General features: G+C 42.1%; 2 protein-coding genes across 2 annotated transcripts in view; one reads left to right on the top strand and one right to left on the bottom strand.

Moving 5' to 3' along the window:
• ZNF444 (zinc finger protein 444) overlaps nucleotides 1-6,359 on the bottom strand; it is a 319,216-nt gene extending 312,857 nt beyond the window's left edge. The window contains exon 1 of the mRNA XM_050771780.1: nucleotides 6,350-6,359. The gene's annotated coding sequence lies outside the window, so the exon portion shown is untranslated. The remainder of the gene's footprint in view (nucleotides 1-6,349) is intronic.
• A 3,794-nt stretch (nucleotides 6,360-10,153) lies between these two features.
• The window catches only part of FIZ1 (FLT3 interacting zinc finger 1), a 255,628-nt gene continuing 243,615 nt past the window's right edge, over nucleotides 10,154-22,166 (top strand). Inside the window, exon 1 of the mRNA XM_050771743.1 lies at nucleotides 10,154-10,157. The gene's annotated coding sequence lies outside the window, so the exon portion shown is untranslated. The remainder of the gene's footprint in view (nucleotides 10,158-22,166) is intronic.

Below are 22,166 nucleotides of genomic sequence, written 5' to 3'. Positions count from 1 at the left end.
CACTGCACTCCAGCCTGGGCGACAGAGTGAGACTCCATCTCAAAAAATAAATAAATACATAAATTAAAAAATCAACACATTATCTTACAGATATTTATAGAAACAAGAGCACATTCTTCCAAGCATACATGGAGGATTCATGATAATCAATTGAGCTCTGAGCTGTAAAGCAAATCATAATTCAAAAAGAAAAAGCCAACAGTAGCGAGGTCATTTTTGTCTTAAAGGCAATGAAATTAGAGATCAGTAGTAAAGTCAATAAAAGGCTTAAGTTATACAGTGGAAAATAAAAATAAAACTGTTTTATTCATGGGTGGCCATTAGGCAGAATGTTGCCCCGAATAAACTAGGTAATTTGGAGAAAATCTTTAAAAAACAATAGCATCTAAGATCCAGAAATTAGAGAAAAGTAGCCGGGCACCTGTAGTTCCAGCTACTTGGGAGGCTGAGGCACAAGAATCGCTTGAACCTGAGAGGTGGAGGTTGCAGTGAGCTGAGATCACACCACTGCACTCCAGCCTGGACAACAGAACGAGACTGCCTCAAAGAAACAAACAAAAAACCCCCCACAAAAATTAGGGAAAATTATTATTATTTATTTATTTATTTTTTGAGATGGAGTCTCACTCTGTCACCCAGGCTGGAGTGCAGTGGCTGGATCTCAGCTCACTGCAAGCTCCGCCTCCCAGGTTTACGCCATTCTCCTGCCTCAGCCTCCTGAGTAGCTGGGACTACAGGCGCCCGCCACCTCACCAGGCTAATTTTTTGTATTTTTTAGTAGAGACGGGGTTTGACCTGTTAGCCAGGATGGTCTCGATCTCCTGACCTCGTGATCCGCCCGTCTCGGCCTCCCAAAGTGCTGGGATTACAGGCTTGAGCCACCACGCCCGGCCAGGGAAAATTATTAAGCAGTATTCAGAATGAGAATACGATGATGGAAAGGTGACCTTCATGGCTTCTCCTCTGGGTGCTTTTGCCAATAAATCTTAATTGTAGGAACATGTATCTGAGTCCTGAGGCCACCACTGAGCAAGGCCTAAGGCAATGCTTCTCCAAGCAACATCAGCACCAACTGGCAACTTGCTTTGGAAATCCCCAGTTCCTTCCCTAGACATACTAAATGCTGAGGGTAGGGCAGAGCCACTTGTTACACCTTCAGTTGATTCTGACACATGCCCAAGTTTGAAAACCACTGACTTAAAGAATGACTTTGGGCAAGAACATTGCTGGTGCTTTGCTCTGAAACAGTCTTGGAGAAGCAGGCAACTAGAGCTGGGCTTTTCTTGATGTGGAGACAGTGTCAAGATCCGAGTTTAGCCTCTTGCCACAGGCTGAAATATTGATACCTTCTGCTCTGGGAAGAGATCCTCTGAAAGTGAAGGGAAAGACTGCATTCAGATTTGCTACAGATCGAACTTTCAATATTCCCCCAAACACACACACACATGCACACACGCGTGCACACACACACACACTCCTCTACCACCACTACCACCACAAAAATCCCCGGGGAATCTTTTCTGCATCCAATGTGTGTCCCCCTGCAAAAGTTACATGCTGAAGTATGAAGTTTTTGAAAATAGCATCCTTGTAGATACAATGAGCCATACTAGAGGTCATCAAGTGCAACTGAACTCTGGGCTTGTTTGGAAATAGCATCCTCGTAGATGTAATTAGCTGTCCTGGAACATGTAAGATGAGGTCATACTAAAGCAGGGTGGGCCCCCAGTCCAATATGATTGGAGACCTCATTAAAGGGGGATAATCTGGCCGGGCGCAGTGGCTCACACCTGTAACCCCAGCACTTTGGGAGGCCGAGGTGGGCGGATCACCTGAGGTCAGGAATTCGAGACCAGCCTGGCCAACATGGTGAAATCTTGTCTCTACTACAAATACAAAAATTAGCCAAGTGGTGGTACGCACCTGTAATCCCAGTTACTCGGGAGGCTGAAGCAGGAGAATCACTTGAACCCAGGAGGTGGAGCTTGCAGTGAGCCGAGATCACGCCACTGCACTCCAGTCTGGGCAATAAAGTGAGACTCCATCTCAAAAAATAAAAATAAAAAAGGGGAAAACCTGGACACATATGAATAGAGGGAAGAGGATATCATGCCACAGGGAAAATGCCACTTACTAACCAAAGCACACGTAAAGCAAGTGGAAGTTAATAGAGAGGAATGAAACTGATTCTCCCTCACAGTCTTCAGAAGGAATTACACCTGCCAACACCTTGATTTTGGACTTATTAGCCTTCAGAACTGTGAGACAGTAAGTTTCTGTTGCATAAGCTGTCTGTTTTGTGGTACATTGTTATGGCAGTCCCAGGAAGCTAATACAATGTGTTAGTATCAGATTTGACAGAGATAATTAGTGGTCTAGAAGACAAGTAAAGAGAAGTCATCCAAGGAGAATTAGAGAAAAAAGACTAAAATCATAAAAGAGGACAAGGGACTGAGGATGAAAAGGGCTAACACTTGTTACTGGCTCCCCAAAAGGAGAAAAGAGACTGTGGACCAGATGTAGTATGTTTTATTAGGTTGATGCAAAAGTAATTGTGGTTTTTGCCAGGAAAAATAATGCAAAAACTGCAATTACTTTTGCACCAACCTAATGTAAGATTGCTACTAGGATGCTTCTTTTTATAACTTTTTTTCAATTGAGACAGTTTCACTCTTGTTGCCCAGGCTGGAATGCAGTGGCACAATCTTAGCTCACTGCAACCTCCACCTCCCAGGTTCAAGTGATTCTCCTGCCTCAGCCTCCCGAGTCGCTGGAATCACAGGTGCCCGCCACCACGCCCAGCTAATTTTTTTGTATTTTTAGTAGAGACGGGGTTTCACCATGTTGGCCAGGCTGGTCTCGAACGTCTGATCTCAGGTGATCCACCCGCCTCTGCCTCCCAAAGTGCTGGGATTACAGGCATGAGCTACTGTGCCTGACCTGGATGTTTCTATTAACCAATTTTAAAAAAATCAATCTACTAATTAAGAAGCCCAATAAAGTCCAAGAGCATCAATAACGAACGCACACCTAGATACATTACAGGGAAACTTAATGACATTAGAACATAAAGAAATTAGACAAAAGGGAAAATTTTGAAAGCATTCCAGAGTGAGGTTAAGGCAAGGGGAGGGCAATAATTTGTTCAAAAGGTTGTGCCATTATGTTGACAGCTGACCTATCAGATACTACAGAAAGAAGAAACTAAGGCAGTAAACCATGGAAGGTGCCCAAAACAAATAGCTGCCGACTCAAGTCTAACGAGAATAAAATAATCTTTAAGAAATAAGACCAGGCGCAGTGGCTCACGCCTGTAATCCCAGCACTTTGGGAGGCCGAAGCGGGTGGATCACGAGGTCAGGAGATTGAGACCATCCTGGCTAACACAGTGAAACCTCGTCTCTACTAAAAATATAAAAAATTAGCCAGGCATGGTGGCAGGTGCCTGTAGTCCCAGCTACTCAGGAGGCTGAGGTAGGAGAATCGCTTGAACCCAGGAGGCGTAGGTTGCAGTGAGCCAAGATCACACCACTGCACTCCAGCCTGGGCAACAGAGTGAGACTCCGTCTCAAAAATAAAGTAAGTAAAAATAGATATTTGCAGATAAATGACAAATTTTCCAACAGAGGACTTACACTCTAGGAAATTCTGAAAATTGACCACTGGAGAGAAGGAAAATTATTCCAGGTGAAAATTAAGAGATGCCACAGTGAATTCGAAGAAAAGTTGCTTTATAGAGTCAGTCTTGTGAGACAGAAAATAGAATTAAAATTTATCACAGCTGGCACATAAATCAAAAAAAAGAGAGAAAAAGGACATCAAGAGATCTAATGTTCTTCTCCGGGAAGATGACAGAAGTAAAACTTTGATATGAAATTCTGATACACCCACTGATAGAATTCTGATATAACCATAAAGTTTGCCTGCCAAAGTAGATAAAGAGGAAAAATGTCAAACTAATCCAAAAAATAACAAAGACAGACAGAAATAGGAACCTACAATATATAGGGGAAATAAAAAAGGGATGGTTGATTTAAACTCTTATTAGTAATTACACAAAATAATTGCCTCAATGGTACAGAGGCAAAGCTGGTGAGACTAAATACAAAAACCAAATACTTGCTCTTTAAAGAGGTAACTAAGAACAAAAAAACAAAAGTTGAAAAACTAAACAACATGCAAATTTGAACCTAAAAAAATCTGGCGTAACTCACCCCAGTTAGAATGGCTATTACTAAAAAAAAATAACAACAACAAATGTTGGCAAGGATGCAGAGAAAAGGCAACTCTTACATTCCACTGGTAGGAATGTAAATTAGCAGAACCACTATGGAAAACGGTATGGCAATTTCTCAAAAAATTAAGAATAGAACTACCATATAACCCAGTAATTCCACGGCTGGGTATATATATCTTTTAAAAGGGAAATTCAGACGTCAAAGAGATATCTGTACTCCCACGTCTATTGCAGCACTTTTTTTTTTCTTTTTTTTTTTTGAGACAGAGTCTCGCTCTGTTACCCAGGCTGGAGTGCAGTGGCTCGATCTCGGCTCACTGCAAGCTCCACCTCCCAGGTTCACGCCATTCTCCTGCCTCAGCCTCCCAAGTAGCTGGGACTACAGACGCCCGCCACCACGCCTGGCTACTTTTTTTTTTTTTTTTTTTTTTTTTGTATTTTTAGTAGAGACAGGGTTTCACCGTGTTAGCCAGGATGGTTTCGATCTCCTGACCTGGTGATCCACCCACCTCGGCCTCCCAAAGTGCTGGGATTACAGGCATGAGCCACCACGCCCGGGCTGCAGCACTATCACTAATAACCAAGATATAGAAGCAGCCTAAGTGCCCGTCAATAAATGAATGCATAAAGAAAATGTGGTCTATAGACTCAATGGAGTACTAGCCATAAAAAAAAAAATAATGAAATCTTGTCATTTGTGGCAACCTGGATGAACGTGGAGGACATGAGGTAAAATAAGGCAGGCACAGAAAGAAAACTACCATATGATCTCATTTATGTGGGGCATCTAAAAAGAACTTATAGAAGTAGAGAGTAGAATAACGGTTACTACAGGCTGGGGAAGGGATGGGAGAGTAGGGGGAGACCAGGAGCGACTGGTCAACAGGCACACTGACGGTTAGAAAGAGCAGGTTCTAGCGTTCTTTTACACATGAGGGTAACTAAAGCAAGTAACAGTGTGGTGGATATTTCAAGATAGCTGGAAGATTTTGAGTATCACCACAAAGAAATGATAAATGTCTCAAGAAACGGATATAATCATTATACAATAGATACATCAAAATTGATCATTATACAATGGATACATGTGTCAAAATATCACACCATACCCCATAAATATGTACAATTATGTGTCAATTTAAAAATTTTTTAAATGGGAAATCTGAACAAAATAGCATGTCATGCATGCATAAGGTATTATAACCAACCTTACTCACCAAACTCTATCCATTCCATTTATTGCATGACTTGAATTAGAGGCAAAAGATATTAAATTATTCCAGGTTTAAAAAAAAAATCTGTTGTAACAATATTAATATCAGAAGAGCAGACCCCAAGCCAAAACATTAGTGATAAATCTATATGCTGCATAACCACAGTGCTCAGATTACCAGGAAGAGAGAACAATTATAACCATACATGCAACAATAACATGGCCTTAAAATATACCAATGGTCAGCGGGGCACGGTGGCTCATGCCTATAATCCCAGCACTTCGAGAGGCCAAGTTGGGCGGATCATGAGGTGAGGAGATCTAGACCAGCCTGGCTAACACAGTGAAACCTCGTCTCTACTAAAAATACCAAAAAAAATAAAAAATAAAAAATAAATTAGCCAGGCGTGGTGGCAGGCACCTGTAACCCCAGCTACTCGGGAGGCTGAGGCAGGAGAATGGTGTGAACCTGGGAGGCGGAGGCTGCAGGGAGCCAAGATCGTGCCACTGCACTCCAGCCCAGAACAGAGCAAGACTCCATCTCAAAATAAATAAATATATATACACACACACACTTATATGTATGTATATATGTATGTATATGTGTGTGTACGTGTATATGTGTGTACGTGTATATGTGTGTGTACGTGTATATGTGTGTATATATATGTATATTTGTATGTATGTATATATGTGTATATGTATATGTGTATATGTGTATATATGTATATGTGCATATGTGTATATGTATATATGTGTATGTGTATATGTGTATATGTATATATGTATGTGTATATGTGTATATATGTACATGTGTGTATGTATATATGTATATATGTGTGTATTTGTATATGTATATACATGTATATGTGTATATGTATGTCTATACACACACACACACCCCCCAATGGTCAGCACCATAAGGAGAATTAGGCAAGTCCCTAATCATAGGATATTTTATAAATTTGTTCTAGTAATTAAATAAACAAGTTAAAAAGAAAATAAAGGGTTTAAAGACAATGGATAAATTTTACCTTGTGGACACAGACCTTTTCATCCAATAAATGGAAAAAACACATTAAGATAGATGAATCATCTACCAATGTCAGCCATATACTGATCCTCAGGGCAAGCTTCAACATATTTCAAATAAGTTACACAGAATATTCTGATCATAGTTTACGTCAGAAATTGACAATGAAATGAAGGACATTCCAAAATTAAGAAACATAACTTCTAAGTAACCTATGAATAAAGAGAAAATATCGAATACAACGTTTTGAACTGAATATTTAATGCTACATATAAAGTGAGTGAAATGCAGCTAAATCAGGACCTAGAAAAATGTGTTACTTCAAAGGTATAAGGAAGGTTGTAAATTCATAAGCTAATTATACATTTAGCTAAAAAGCAAAACATAGCAAAAGAAAGTAGAAAAAATATCAATGAAATAAAAATTAAAATACAAGACTCAGTCAAAAGTAGGTTCTTTGACAATACAAACTGGATAAGCCCCAACAAGTCTGATGAATAAGAAGACACAAGCGACAAATACCAGGAACAGAAGAGGAGACACCACTGTGTATCCTACAGACATCAAAAATAGAGCCTATTACCATTTTGATGCCAATAAAACTGATATTTTTTTCAAATACATAAATTCTTAGAAAATGACAACTTTCATCTATTTTTTGTGTGTGAAGTTGTGAAAGCTTCGAGGTGGTGGGCGCCTGTAGTCCCAGCTACTCGGGAGGCTGAGGCAGGAGAATGGCGTGAACTCGGGAGGCGGAGCTTGCAGTGAGCTGAGATCCAGCCACTGCACTCCAGCCTGGGCGACAGAGCGAGACTCTGTCTCAACAACAACAACCAAAAAAACATGTGAAATCCTTTCCCCAGAGAAGACTTCAGGCTCAAACGTCTTCATCAGCAAATTATTTCAAAATTTAAATAAAAATGATTTTTTTCCAGAATCTAACAGAGAGAGAGCATGGTGTGGGTATGTGAGAGGGCATAAGCACGTGTGTGTGTGGGAAAGTGAGAGAGAATGCACACAGTCTCAAACTGAGGCATAGGTTGGATAATGAATACAAATTTACATCATCCTCAGCAAACTAACACAGGAACAGAAAACCCAACACCACATGTTCTCACACATAAGTGGGAGTTGAACAATGAGAATACAAACGGACACAGGGAGGGGAACATCACACACCGGGGCCTGTGGCGAGGGCAGGAAAGGGGAGGGAGAGCATTAGGACAACTACCTAATGCATGTAGGGCTTAAAACGTAGATGACCAGTTGATAGGAGCAGCAAACCACTATGCCACATGTATCCCTATGTAACAAACTGGCACATTCAGCCATGTATCCCAGAACTTAGAACAAAACAAAAAACAGGCTTAGTGTAAGAATTTGCATGTTAAGTCCACTTGTGAAAACAAATACAAAAATTTTTTAAAGTCCATTAAGTGTAAGGTCTGTACATTAGATAATGTACTATTAATTTCCTGTTTTTTATATAGTATGGTTATCAAAAGAGCTTACTTTTATTCTTATTTTTAGAACACAAACCCTGAAGCATTTAGGGTAAAATACTAGGTGTAAATTTGTACAATGTGTACAAATCTTGAACAGATCAGGAAAAATACATAAGTGTAGAGAGACACTAAATAAGGTAAACCTTTAACATTTGGTGATCCTAAGTAAAGGATATATTCTCAAAGCTGTTCTCTAAGGGTAAAATCACATCCATTTTTTTTAATAGTATACTAGTTTCCTTGGGCTGGCATGACAACATACCACAAACTAGGTAACTTAAAACGGAAACCTACTGCCTCATGGTTCTGAAGCCTAGATGTCCAAAACCAAAGTGCTGGCAGGGCAGTGCTCTCTCTGAAACCCAGGAGAGCCTCCCTTCCTTGTCTCTCACAGCTTCTGTGGTTTGCTGGCAATCTGTGTCATTCTTTGGTTTGCAGCTATGTAATTCCATTCTGACTGTCACATGCCATTCTGCTTGTCTCTATCTTCATGTGGCCATTTTCTCTAAGACAGAGTTTCACTCTTGTTGCCCAGGCTGGAGTGCGATGGCACAATCTTGGCTCACTGCAACCTCCACCTCCCAGGTTCAAGCAATCCTCCTGCCTCAGCCTCCCGAGTAGCTGAGATTACAGGGCTGTGCCACCACACTTGACTAATTTTTTGTATTTCACCATGTTGGTCAGGCTGGTCTTGAACCTCTAACCTCAGGTGATCCACCCACCTCGGCCTCCCAAAGTGTTAGCATTGCAGGCGTCAGCCACTGTGCCTAGCTTTGTGGCTTTGAGTCTCGCTCTGTCACCCAGGCTAGAGTGCAATGATGTAATCTCGGCTCACTGCAACCTCCGCCTCCTGGGTCAAGCGATTCTCCTGCCTCAGCCTCGTGGGTAGCTGGTATTACAGGCACCTGCTACCACGCCCAGCTGATTTTTGTATTTTCAGTAGAGACAGGGTTTCACCATGTTGGCCAGGCTGGTCTTGAACTCCTGACCTCAGGTGATCCACCCACCTCGGCCTCCCAAAGTGCTGGGGTTACAGGCATGAGCCACCATGCCCAGCCGCATGTGGCCATTTTCATAAGGACACCTGTCATTAAGTTAGGGGGCCTACCCACTCCAGTATGACCTCATCTTAACTAGTAACCGCTGCAACAACCTTATTTTGTCACCCTATGAAGGAGTTAGGACTTTAGTTTTTGTTTTTGATTTTGTGTGTGTGTGTTTTTAGGGTGGGGACACAATTCAACCCTTAACAGTAAAAACCAACTTTTATTGATATAGAAAGATAGATATTCTTTCTATACATGTTTATTTCATAGTCTAAACAAATGGCATAATTGGAGAAGGGGGATGAAAAGAGGTTGGCTAATGGATACCAAATTACACCTGGGGGTAGGAAGGGGCGCACGGTAGGTTGAATATAGTTAATGATATCTTATATATTTTCAAGGGTTTTTCTAACTTTTATTTTAGGTTCAGGGGTACATGTACACCGGTTACATAGGTAAAGTCGTATCACAGGGGTTTGGTGTACAGATTTTTTTCGTCTCCCAGGTACTAAGAATAGGACCCCACAGCTATCTTTTCCTGACCCTCTCCCTCCTCCCACCTGAGGATTCTGAATGTTTCCAACACAAAGAAATGATACGTGTATGAGGAGATGGATATGCTAATTACCCTGATTTAATGATATGTATCCATGTACCAACACATCACTCTGCATCTCATATACACAATTAGTATGAGTCAACTAAAAGTGTGATTTTCTTTTTAAATCACATGCTGGAATTATAGTATCAAAGATGTTGCTGCCCTAGGTCAGAGAGCAAGCTCACAAGAGCAGAGTGGACTTGGGTCCCACCGTTCACGGGCAGGGGCCCCCTTACCTCATCCCTGTCTATGTTCTCCAGCTTCTCCTACATGTTTGTGTCAACAGAGATGAAGAATCTAATAAGAACATTCCCACCCTCGAAGCTCCAAGGTCTCCCTTCGTGACAAGTGTCCCCCACCTGCACTCCCCATTCTTCTCCCAGGTCTCAGGCTCAACTGGGAGGCACCTTATAAATACAGGGCGTTCATCTACCCCACTAACTGGAGAGAAGGAAAACGCTGGGTAAACAGGATGGAGAAGCCTGGCTGTGATTGATCAGGATCAAGAAAGGAGACAGGGGGAAAGGAAGAAAGAAAAAGGAAGACCCAAAGTAACCAAGGAAATCAGCAGATAGAAGAGAAGCACAGCCCAGCACGACGCGCTAACTCACCGCTCCACGCCTTCCTGGTCTTAATGATTGGCGGCTGGAAGCGGGAGGAAAAGATCCCTGGTGCCATTTGATTGGCCAATGAGTTGCTCCCTTCCCATTGGCTCAGGAGGCTTTTGATGAACAGATCCAGAAAATATGTGAAGCAAAACTCCCACCGCCCCTTGAGGGCCTGTTCCAGACCTTTGCTCCTGGTGTCCTATAGAGCGGGGGACGTTTCAGGCTGAGGTCCCTATTTAGGATTCCCAGGGCTCCCGGCTGCAGTTATGCTCCTCCAGTCTCTCCAAAATGGTTCATTTGGAGAGTTGAGGTGACTCTGTTCATAATTTAAATGCTTAATTCCTTCCTACATCCTAAACTCCTTGAAGAATGTCCATGTGGCACAACATCTTTCTGCGTAACTAAACCTATCATGCAAGAAGAAATTATTAATTATTATTATTATTAGATATGGTCTCACTCTGTGGCCCAGGCTGGAGTGCAGTGGCATCATCTTGGCTCACTGTAACCTCCACCTCCCAGGTTCAAGATATTCTCCTGCCTCAGCCTGCTGAGTAGCTGGGATTACAGGCACCCACCACCACGCCCTGCTAATTTTTGTATTTTTAGTAGAGACAGGGTTTCACCATGTTGGCCAGGCTGGTCTCGAACTCTTGACCTCAAGTGATCTGCCCGCCTCGGCCTCCCAGAGTGCTGGGATTACAGGCGTGAGCCACTGTGCCTGGCCTGCAAGAAGAACTTAATGGATATCGGCTACTCTCTTTCTGCATGGGCAGAACAGGTGCTAAGTTTTTTAGACACGAGGTCAACATTTCACCCTTGGGCATGGTTTTCCTTCTATTCCAGCTTCCCTACAACCATTACAGTCATCTTCTGAGTTCGTACCAAACCTCAGTGTCCTAGGAGCTATCCTTTTACAATCACAATTTTACTTCCTCCTTATAAGAATCCTGAGTTCAGTGTTACGAAGGTCGTGATGACCCTGGTTTTGAAATATACACATCAAGGAGTGTAGAAAAACATAATGAAAACTTTAAGGAATTACCGTAATCATAACACAAGTCTCCGTGGTCCAGAACCTACATTGAGAAGTGGACATGATGGGGACCCTTGCAGACTCCTGTAGCCGTAACAGCATACCCGTTCCACCCTCGGATGTTGCCACCAAAGTGAATTTCCAGTTGTGAAGTGAACTTCACTCACTTCAATTTTCTTTTTGTTTTTCCCAGTGATATACCTTCCCCTAAGAGATATGTTTTGTTTTCCTCATTTTCAAATTATAATGTATCATTCTGTGACTTGATTCTTTTGACTGTTTTTGAGAGTAATTAATGGTAATATGTTTTAGCTGCGGTTCCTTTCTAGCCCTTGCCTCACAGTATTTAAATGCATGAATAGGTCACCATTTCATGACGCATTCTGTCACTGATAGATGGTTGGGTTGTTTCTCAGTTTTTGCCAATATGAGCAAGGCTGTTTTGAACCTTCTTGCATGCATTCGTGAGCCCACAGGCCTCTTGGACTACCTGAGTGGAATGGCTGGGTCCCTGAGGCACAGGTGACTTCAGTTGCCTCTTCACACGTGGTTTCACCAATTATATTAGCATCAGGCCCAGGTGAATATCCCCACAGCTGCACCTCACTGCCTGCTCCCGATGTTGTCGACATTTTAAAGTAGTCCCCAAATATTGGTTGGAAAAAGTATTTTATTGTTTTCATTTGCTTTTATGTGGTTATTAATACACATGAGCATTTTTCTCATGTTTGTGAGCTGTTTGTTGCCTCTTTGGTGAAATGCCTTTTCGTTGTTTTCCTTATATTTCTATGGGTTTTCTGTTTTCATTTGCATGAAGAAGTGCTTGACATATTCTGAAACAGTGGCGTGGTCAATTATGTATTTTCATATATCTCCTCCCAGTTTGTGGTTTGTAGCTTTCGTTATGTAAGAACCATTCACTGAACAGTTTTTATTTTAAATGAAATCAAATTGATCAACATGTACTTCGTGTTTTATAACTGTGAGGGCTTTGTTGACAAAATCATTCCCTGCTCTAACTCATGAAGATATCTGATATTGTCTTTTAAAATAGGATCGAGTTTTGAATTTCACACAGAAATATTAAGTCACTTGTCATGACTTTTCTCTAAGGTAGGGAGAAGGGATCCATTTTTTTTTTTTTTTTTTTTTTTTTGGTCATTTAAATACAAATGGCACCAGCTCCTTTTAATGAATGGTTCACCTACTCTACTGCCCAGAAATCTGTTATAAACCATCTTTTCATATTTGCCTACATTTGTTTCTGGGTTCTATGTTTTGTGTCACTATGTATTTGCTCATCTATGTGCCAATAAGTCTTTTTTTTTTTTTTGAGACGGAGTCTTGCTCTGTCGCCCAGGCTGGAGTGCAGTGGCATGATCTTGGCTCACTGTAACCTCTGCCTCCCAGACTCAAGTAATCCTCCCACCTCAGCCTCCCGAGTAGCTGGGACTACAGGCGCCCGCCACCACGCCCGGCTAATTTTTTGCATTTTTAGTAGAGACAGGGTTTCACCGTGTTAGCCAGGATGGTCTCGATCTCCTGACCTCATGATCCGCCCGCCTCAGCCTCCCAAAGTGCTGGGATTATAGGCATAAGCCACCGTGCCTGGCCAACCAATAAGTCTTAATTACCATAGTTTTTAATTAAATCTTCAGAGGGTGGATCCAGTTCAATCAACTTTCCCACCTCCCACCCACCTGTGTTCTTCAGGCATCTCTTGGCTTGTACTAGTCCCTTCTATTTTCCACATACATTTCAGAATTATATTTTGATATGAAAATTTCTATTGGGATTTTATTGTTTTCCTGAATATAAAGGTCTATTTGGGAGCATATTGACATCTTCTTAATAATAATTCCTGTACAAGAATGTAATGTTATCCTTCATTTATAAGGATCTTGTATATGGCAGTAACATTCTATATCACATTCATTAAGGTTTACAATCTCTTATAAGAATTATTTCTAGTTTATATTTTTCTTGGAACCGCACGTGACATCCTTTAAAATTTTAAATTCCAATTAGTTTTTTTTTTAGAGAAATACAATCAGATTTGTATGTTGATTTATATTCACCAAATCTGCTTTGAATCCTAACCATTTATCAATAGATTTAAGGGGAGAGAGTTTGCATGGATATTCAAATTATCTCCAATATGATAATTTCGCCTCTTTCAGATCTGTCTTCATGCCCCAGTGAACAGGTGCACTATGTTGAAACAAGAGTGGGGATGGAGGCCTTGTTTGTCTTGCGTCTTATTGTAAAAGATATTCTTTCATCATTTTCCCATTCATTATGAGATTTTTGGTGGCTTTTGCTTCTTTGGAATGCTTTACTGGGTGAAGGAAATTCTTTTATTTCCTAATTTACAAAGATACATCTAAAAGCATGAAGAGATGTAGACTCTTTTATATTTCCCCTTTCGTACCTATGAAGATGCCCCTGTTTTTCTTTAATCTCTTCAATATGAGGAGCTATATTGGTCAGTCATACCCAGAGCATTCTCCCTCCTGACCAAAGCAGATATCTGCACATGGCAGTGAGTTATCAGTCAATCATTAAAGGCCTCCAGGTGATTCCAATAGGCTGCCAAGCCAGGCCCCCTGGGTGGAGGATCTAGGAAGTGTCTCTGCAAATTCTATCACCTGTTAAACATCCCTTCGGTTGCATTCATTCCACAAATATTTATGGCCTCCCTCAGATTTGAAAGGATCCTTGCCAGGTGGTGGTGTAGACTAAACAGCGTATTCCCCTCATGGAGCTTATTGCAGAGATGGTTATCCAAAATGGAGATTATCGGTGGAAAACTTCTTTCCCCCCGGCACCGCCTAAATCAATTGTTTCGGAGGTTCTTGGTCAGATGCCCCGCGAGCTCCAACATCATAAACGGGGTCTGCACTGTCTTCTAATCAGCAGACCCTGTTCAGTCCTGGGTGGAGGAAGACAACTGGGGCATCTGGGGCAGGAACACACAGGTGCAGCAGTACTCCCCCTCCATCGTGAAGGTCATCAAGAACCCACCTTGGCCAATCAAGAGAGGAATCAGCTGGCTAATCACAGGGCAGGCACTGCCTTTTTCTTCCCGTTTCCTGGCTTGTTTTGCTTTCGACCAGCCAAGGAGACCTGGTGGCAGGGTTGGTGAGTTACTTTTGTGGCCGATTTGCTTCTTTGAATTTTAAGGTCTTTTTTATGACGTTATATTGGTTCTTTAGCTTTCTCTTTGGTTAGGAGCTGGAAATAATATGGTGGGGGAATACAATGACTAAAGGTACTAAGGGCCGGCCAAACTGTTTTACCTTTTTCAAGTTCACATGGGTGAACTTGTGTCATGCTTTTTTTTTTTCTTTTTTGCAAACTTATTTAAGGTGACAGATAAAATTGCATGTATTGTGTACAGCATGATGTTCTGAAGTGTATGTGCCTTGTGGGTGGAGTGGTTAAACGTAGCTAACTCATCATCGTAGCCTTATAGATGCCATTCTTCCATGTGATGTATAAAGTGTTAGAGGCAAAAAGAATGTTTTTATTGTAGTTATTATTTTTTATTTACTTTGAGACAGAGTCTCGCTCTGTCGCCCAGGCTGGAGTGCAGTGGCACAATCTCGGCTCACTGCAAGCTCCGCCTCCTGGGTTCACACCATTCTCCTCCTCAGCCTCCCGAGTAGCTGGGACTACAGGCGCCCACCACCACGCCTGGCTAATTTTTTGTATTTTTAATAGAGACAGGGTTTCACTATGTTAGCTAGGCTGTTCTTGATCTCCTGACCTCGTGATCTGCCCACCTCAGCCTCCCAAAGTGCTGGGATTACAGGCGTGAGCCACCAGGCCTGGCCAAGAATTTTTTAAAAAGTAAATTGATACATAATATTTATGGGGTACATGTGATGTTACAGGCATAGTATGTGTAATGATCAAGTCAGGGTATTTAGAATATCCATCACCTCAAGCATTATTTCTATGTGTTGGAAACATTTCAATTTCTGTCTTCTAGTTATTCTGAAATAAATAATACATTCTTCACTATAGTCAGCCTTCTCTGCTAACAAACATTAGAACTTATTCCTTCTATCTGACTGCATGTTTGTGCCTATTAACCAACTTCTTTTGCATCCTCACATCCTTTCCAGCCTCTGGTAACTATCTCCACTTTCTACCTTCATGAGGTCAACGTTTTTAGCTTTCACGTGAGTGGTAACACACGACATTTATTTTCTGTGCCTGGCTTACTTCACTTAACATCATGATCTCCAGTTCCACCCACATGGCTGCAAATGGCAGGAGGAAAGCATACTTTAAGCACTCAGGTAGCTTCCCTGCTTTTAGGAATGCTCAACTCTAAGGTATTGATTTGTTAACAGAAAAACCAAACTCTGTAAAATACTTTAAAGAGGTTGATTCTGAGCCAATGTGAGCGACCGTGGCCCAGGGAAAAACATGCACACAGGAAGCCTTGAGGAAGTGGTCCCCAGGCAGTCAGGTCACAACTATTTGTGTATATTTTGGGGAAGTAGAAGTTACAGGCAACGTCATAAATCAATAAATGGAGATTGTACATTGGTTTGGCCCGAGAAGGTGGGATGTCTCGAAGTGGGAGCTTACAAGTCATGGGGGCGGGGGTTCAGGGATTCTTTCGTTGGCAATTGGTTGAAAGAGTTAAGCTTTGTCCAGAGACTTGGAGTCAGTAGAAAGCAATGCTTCAGTTGGGGCAGGGGGTGGGGCTGCTGTCTGTCATGTGATGTGATACCAGAGTCAGGTTGGAACATAGCCACATTACACTAGGTGTTTTTCTTGTTTTTTTCTTCTTAGCCATTTCATGAGATTTTTTTCACATGAGAAAGACTTAATCCTTTCCTGGCATTGCCTTAGGTCTTGTTTATAATCTGGTATCTTATTGCCACAAAGATTCTCTTCTGTCCATCTTCTGCGCTCTATTTTATTTTATTTTGAGATGGAGTCTCGCTGTGTTGCCCAGGCTGGAGTGCAGTGGTGCAGTCTCGGCTCACTGCAACCTCTGCCTCCCGGGTTCAAGCGATTCTCCCACCTCAAACCCCCAAATAGCAGGGATGACAGGCACACGCCACCATATCTGGCTAATTTTTGTATTTTTAGTAGAGATGGAGTTTTGCCATATTGGCCAGGCTGGTCTCGAACTCCTGACCTGTTAAAGTGCTGGGATTACAGGTGTGAGCCCCGGCACCTGGCCCTGAGCTCTATTTTAATGTTAATGCCCATGAGTTGTGCTGGCTTTGAAAGGAAAGAGATGGGAGGAGGTTTGACCTCCCTTCCTGCCATGGTCAATAATTCTGTTTTTCAAGTATCTCTCAGGTCCCCTTGGCCAGGAGGGAAGGGGTCCGCTCAGTTGGTTGGGCGGGGGGGAGGGGGGGTCTTAACATGTTATTTTTAGTTTACAAATTGATTCTTAACTTTAAGTACTGAATTTACAGTGGGGACTGAAACAATCCACTGATTCCTGGGCCCAACCTCCAAAGTCTCTAATTTAATCAGTGTCTGTATTTCTGGACACTGGGGTTTTTGAGGACTCCCCAGGTGATTCCCTTGTGTCTCAGTGCTTGAGAAGGTCTGGTCAGAGGTGCTTGAAGTGTCCAGCTGTGCGGTGATCAGCTATTCTGATGCAACGCCGACTCGGGACGTGCAATGCTGTCATGGCAGCTTTTGTGCAGGTATTGGAGCTTACCTCATAGTGCAGTTGGCACCTTATAGCTCAGTCAACAGCAAATTCCAGCAATCGACTTAAAAAGCATTGCAGTGTGGTCAGATGAGTGTAGGAAATGTTGGTGTAAACAGTGTTTTGCTGTTCGGGAAAAGTAAGTAATGAAAGCTTTTAACACACACTGACTCAACATTGCTTTTTTTTTTTTTTAGGAAGCTATGAAGCAGTCACTAGGCATAAATCTTCTCGAATTTTCCTTGAATTATCCTATGTCATAGTATAAAATCAGAAACACCTGAAGACTGAGACAGGCATGATTAAATATTTCTGGTGCATTATTACCAACCCACTTAAAAATCATACTTTAAAGAACACAAAGCTCATACAACAGTGTTTAGGGAAATACGGACTGTTTGTGTCTCAAGGTATCTCCACTTTCTTAGACAAACGTATCACTAGAAGGAAATACAGTTGACTCCTGAACTCAGAAGTCGCTCAGAATAAGTCTCAGTTACAAGGACAGGGCTCAAAGAAAGGCAATGGTGAAATAGAAGTCAAAGGAGGGAAGAATTTGGGGAAGGGTTGGACTTGGTGAGGCTTAACTTATTAATCCCTAATCTACTTGTGTTCGCTTAGGGGGGAAAAACACCAACACAAGATTTAAAAGAAGAAAACACTTGTGTCACACAAATGTGTTTAATGGATTCACAGTGGACCCGTGAACACAGGTTTGAACTGCAGGGGTCCATTTATACATGAAGTTTCAAAAATAAATATATTGGAGAATTTTGGGGGAGACGTATGACAACTTGTGGATGAACCAGGCAGCCTAGATATACTTAAAAAATTAAAGTCAGATATGTCTTGAATGCATACAATACAGATGTTCGTCTACTTATGTGTTAATTGACTTCGTAGATAAGGCTTCTGGTCAATAGTTGCCTCTCAGTGTGGGAAGTCAAAAGTTATACATGGATTTTTGGCTGCCTACGGGCTGGTACCACTGACTTCTGAGTTCAGGAGTCAACTTTATTTCCCTCTAATATGTTTAAGAAAATGGAGTTACCTTTAGACTCAAACAGTTCACACTTCTCTAAACACTGTTGTATGAGCTTTTTCCTTGTGTTCTTTAAATTTTTTTTTTTTTTTAATTTTTTTTTTTTGCAATGGAGTCTCGCTCTGTCACTCAGGCTGGAGTGCAGTGGCACAATCTCGGCTCACTGCAACCTCCACCTCTGGGATTCGAGCGATTCTCCTGCCTCATGCCTCCCGAGTAGCTGGGATGACAGGCACGTGCCACCATGCCCAGCTAATTTTTTGGATTTTTAGTAGAGACAGGGCTTCATTGTGTTAGCCAGGATGGTCTCGATTTCCTGACCTCATGATCCGCCCGCCTCGGCCTCCCAAAGTGCTGGGATTACAGGCGTGAGCCACCGTGCCCGCCCTAAAGAATGATTTTTAAGTGGGTTGCTAATACATAATAGTGCACCAGAAATATTTAATCATGCCTTTATCAGGCTTCAGGTGTTTCTGATTTTATACTATTATATAGGATAATTTAAAGAGTATTCCATGAGCTTTATGCCTAGTGACTCTGCTTCATAGGTTCCTCAAAAAAAAAAAAAAATGCAATGTTGAGTCAATGTGTATTAAAAGCTCCTATTACTTTTCCCAAAAGGCAAAACACTGTTTTACACCAACATTTCATGCCCTCATCTGACCACAGTGCAATGCTTTTTAAATTGATTGCTGGAAGTTGCTGTTGACTGAACTCCAAGGTGCCAATATTGTGTACACACGTGTTAGCCATTTGTAACTTCTTTTCTCTTCAAGTTTTATATCTAATTGATATTTCCTCAATGATTGTGAATCGAGTTCTTAAACCAATAACTTTAAAACCTTGTCTCTTTTTCTACGTTATCTTCATCCCTTGATTCTGTCTACATGTGTTTCTTCAAAGGTCAGACACGCATCTGTTTTCATTAAGCCCCAGAGTCACAATGCATAAAGCTTATGGAACATTCCCTATTCTATAAGTTTAAAATCAGAAACAAGGGCATGATTAAATATTTCTTAATTAAATATTAAGTCCCAATCATACCTTAAAAAATACAACCCAATCTTATTTACTGAATTTTGTTTGCATAGTGATGGGAAGCTTGCATTTTCCTTCCATCTAGGCAGTGTGCCCATTTTCTCAGCACCATTTAATGCATATTTCATATCTATGGATTTGTAATACCATAATTATGACGTACTTAATTGGGGTTGCAGTGGCCTTACACATGTGCACACATAGCAGCTCTCATGGGATTTAAAATGTGTTGCAATAAGTATTCTCCATGAGAAGTACAGATCTACTTTAATTGACGTAATTATTAATTTTGCAGTCTGATAAAATTCTAAGCCTCAGTTCCAAAATTTTTCTTTGACATCTTCAGTCATGACATAAAGATATCATTTCAGGGTGAGAGAGAAGAGAAATTCCACTGAGACTATTAAGGCAATCTTTTATTTCTTTTTGAGACAGTCTTGCTCTGTTTCCCAGGCTGGGGTGCAGTGGCACGATCTCAGCTCACAGCAACCTCTGCCTCCCAGGTTCAGGTGATTCTCCTGTCTCAGCCTCCCAAATAGCTGGGATTACAGGTGCCCACCACCACCATGCTTGGCTAATTTTTTGTAATTTTAGTAGAGATGGGGTTTCATCATGATGGCTCGGCTGGTCTCAAACTCCTGACCTCAGGTGATCTGCCCGCCTCAGCCTCCCAAAGTGCTGGATTTACAGGTGTGAGCCACCGTGCCCGGCCAACTAAGGCAATCTTGTTAACCATATGAGCATGAAAAGAACTGAGCTCTTGGCAAATATGCAAAGGGTCAATTATGGATGCAGAGGCTGAGAACACTGGGGAGAAAGAGAAACAGTGGTCCTGCCCTGATGGACACTTCAATTTAAGGGAGTAATTAGACCTGAAAGTGTATCTCCCATAACTAACAATGTTAATGGGACTGCCTGCTGCAAGGTAAGAGATGGTCATGTGAGTTTAGTAGGACGTCATTCAATGTTGTGAGGTTATTTCCTGTTACCCTGTATGTCAGGTGTTGAATGCCATCCCCTAGTTGGGTTAGGTGGGATGATTTGGGACTTGGCACAGTCCTGCTCACAGCTGTGACTTACGACAATGAGGGCTGCAAAGCAGAATTGGCAAAGCGAAGAGGCACATGGGACAAAATCCAGAGGAAACCAGGCTCCCGAGTGTCCTCTCCCGGCAGAGTCACCCAGGTCATGCGGAATTCCCCCAGCAGCAAGTGGTGAAAAACACACGGGATGTTGTCTGCTGTGGAAGATCATTACAAACTCAGTGCTCGGGGGTGTGTGTGTGTGTGTGTGTGTGTGTGTGTGAGAGAGAGAGAGAGAGAGAGAGAACTGGTCCCATAGACATCCTCTCCCTAGCATATTCCAAAATATGCATTAAACGGTGCTAAGAAAATTGGCTCACTGCTTAGATGGAAGGAAAATGCAAGCTTCCAGGCTTCTAGAAGGACAGCAAAGCTCTAGCATAAGCCATGTTGTCTGTATAAGCCATACAGGCGCGTGAGCTACTCTTATCAGCTCTGGGAATGGGGGTGGAGGACGCCCTCCACATCCAAGTTCCAGATTCTAGCCAATGGCCAATGCAGCAGGCAGATCCTAAAGACAGCAGTCTGAGACCTGTCATGTTAACACTCTTCTGTATACCCTGAAATCCTGGCTTCAGCTGACATGATGCCTGTATATACATATATCAGGGTAACTGTCCCATTCATTGCTTTTCATCTTAATAGTGTATTATAAATATCTTTCTGGGTCCAGCAAATACAGACCTAGGACCAGTCTTTATGGCTTCATGTTCCATTTTATTCATGTAACTTTTTTTTTTCAGAGTTGAGAGATTAAGACATTTCTGAAAAATGAAGTTTTAGGAAAGATTTCTTAGCATGTTTGTGCATTTAGGTCCAGAATACAAAAATAAACATGAGACGAAAAGCTATGGAATGATGACTCTCCGAAGTCCATCTCAGATTTAGGAACTCAAAGGGTACCATTGTTTCACCTTTCCTCCTCAGACCGATACTGAGCAGAGTAAGAATTCCCCCACACCACCCTCTGTTCAGCGGGATTTTCTAGTTAACCTTCTCATTTGTGTCTCCCCTGCCACCGAGTGGTGGCCTTTCATCTGTCCTCCCACCTCAGTGTGCCCCAGGGTTGCCCTAAAATTGTATACGATTTCTTAAAACTGAGCTCTAGGCTGCCAAAGTTTGCTCGACTTCACCTGACCTAACATTAAAGCAACTCCCTGGGTGCATGTCTGCCTTCTGAAACTCATTGACTTCCTTATTTTTTTCTGCCAGCTCGACCATGCATTTAAAAGCTCCTTTAGGGGAGGAGAGGGAAACAGAGTGACTGCTTACTAGTTACAGGCCCTCCCTTAGGGAAAATGAAAATGTTCCAGAATGATGGTGTCATAGTTTTTACCTTGTTGGGCACTGGGGATTTGCATAGCCCTGCTGCAAAACTCAGGTACCATAGGTACGTGTCAGTAGGCTCATGTTTTTACCCCTTTATTGGGGGATCATGAGTATCTTACCAGGTACTTCATGGCCACGGTGGAGTCCAATCCAACCCAGTGGCTCTATCCTCTAACACGGTACCTGGTATGTGAGGTCTGCAATCTTACTGTGCCTACTTCTGCCCTTCAGGTAGGCATCACTGTTGAGTGTGTCTACAATGCCACTGACTCTCTTGTATTTGGTACATCTTATCAGCTTCGCCGGCAGTTTCTTTACGTCCAACAACCTAGTGAAGGTTGAATATATAGTTAGGTTTATTTCGTGATTGGAGATCGAGCAGTCTAGCCTCGAAGTTACCTGCCATTCTCCAACATGCATTTACTCCCCAAAAGGGACTATTTATCCCTTTTCTCTGCGTCAAAGCATTTGCCGTAAACCCATGGAGACGTTGGCCAGTCCACATCCACTCATATCTGATCAGATCTTCTTTCTCCACCTTCGTCATCAACTGAGTGCCTTGACGGTGTTGGGTCAAGGCTCTGGGATAGATTCTTCAGTCACAACTCTGCCATCTCAACTTCTCATGACCGAGTGTAATGATATCAGGATTAGACTGACATTGAAACTGACAGGTGTAGGAGGCTCACAGGGTTTGGAAATTGGTC

Source organism: Macaca thibetana, chromosome 19 (genome assembly GCF_024542745.1).
Source record: "Macaca thibetana thibetana isolate TM-01 chromosome 19, ASM2454274v1, whole genome shotgun sequence".
NCBI lineage: Eukaryota > Metazoa > Chordata > Mammalia > Primates > Cercopithecidae > Macaca > Macaca thibetana.
Note: the sequence above shows the minus strand (reverse complement) of the source record. Positions and strands in the feature narration are given on the sequence as shown.